This window comes from Neomonachus schauinslandi, chromosome 8 (assembly GCF_002201575.2).
Source record: "Neomonachus schauinslandi chromosome 8, ASM220157v2, whole genome shotgun sequence".
Lineage (NCBI taxonomy): Eukaryota > Metazoa > Chordata > Mammalia > Carnivora > Phocidae > Neomonachus > Neomonachus schauinslandi.
The window spans coordinates 96,399,339-96,400,594 of record NC_058410.1 but is presented as its reverse complement, the minus strand read 5'-3'; the positions used below and the strand labels follow the sequence as shown (position 1 = coordinate 96,400,594).

The window sequence follows — 1,256 nt, the reverse complement described above, 5'->3', positions numbered from 1 at the left end:
ACCTGATTTAGAAAAATACAATAACTATACAGCTAACATCATACTTAATAGTGAACACTTCCCCTTAAGAATTCAAACCATCCAAAAATACTCATTCTCATCACTCATTCAATATAGTACTGAAAGTTCTAGTCAGTGCAATAAGGAAAGAAAAAGAAACAAAGGGCATATAGATCAAACAAAAAAATAAAGTGAAAATTCCTTTATTTGCAGATGGCATGATTATCTTTGTAGAAAACCCAAGACATCTATAAAAAAGTTCCTAGAATTAATATGTGAGTTTGGCAAGATTGCAGAATACAAGATCAACACACAAAAATCAATCGCATTACTATATAACAATGAGCCCGAGGACACCAAAATTAAACACACAATACCATTAACAATCAATGCAAATAAAATAAAATAAAACATTGTTTAGGATCTATACACAGAAACTTACTACAAAAAGCCATTGAAAGAAATCAAAGAAGACTTAAACAGAGACAATCCAGTTAGAAAAGAAGCAAAAGAGATGAACAACATTTCACCTAAGAGGATATACAGATGTTGTATAAACAAATGAAAAGTTATTCCACATCATTAGCTGTTAGGGAAATGCAAATTTAAACTACAGTGAAAGTTCTTGCTTTGGCAGCATATATAGTAAAATTGGAATGATACAGAGGAGATTAGCATGGCTTCTGCACAAGGAAGATACACAAATTTGTGAAATGTTCTATATTTTGCTTTCTTTTTCTAATGCTTACAGATGGAAAAATTGAGGATCCAATAAGCAAAGTAACTTACCCAATTGAGGGCCATTCCAGCTTCAGGCCCTTAATTCCTCACAAACAAACAAGCAAAAAACCAAAACCCAAACTGAACCACAACAAAAAATAATGAGATATAATTAAGCACCTATCAGAATAGCTATACTTAAAAATAGTGATAACGTTGGGGCGCCTGGGTGGCTCAGTTGGTTGGGCGAGTGCCTTCGGCTCGGGTCATGATCCTGGAGTCCCTGGATCGAGTCCCGCATCGGGCTCCCTGCTTGGCGGAGAGTCTGCTTCTCCCTCTGACCCTAACCCCTCTCATATGCTCTCTCTCATTCTCTCTCTCTCAAATAAATAAATGAAATCTTTAAAAAAAAATAGTGATAACGCTAAACACTGGTGAGGATGTCATGAAACTGGATCATTCATGCGTTGCTGGTAGGAATTATAATGGTACGGTCACTTTGGAAACATTTTTGCAGTTTCTTTAAAAACTAACAT

General features: G+C 35.4%; 1 non-coding gene across 1 annotated transcript; it reads left to right on the top strand.

The window, feature by feature from the left end:
- The first annotated feature begins 625 nt into the window (after positions 1 to 625).
- On the top strand, positions 626 to 728 carry LOC123325570. Its single transcript, XR_006540509.1, has one exon. It is a non-coding gene; the product is annotated as a U6 spliceosomal RNA (small nuclear RNA).
- Positions 729 to 1,256: the final 528 nt, after the last annotated feature.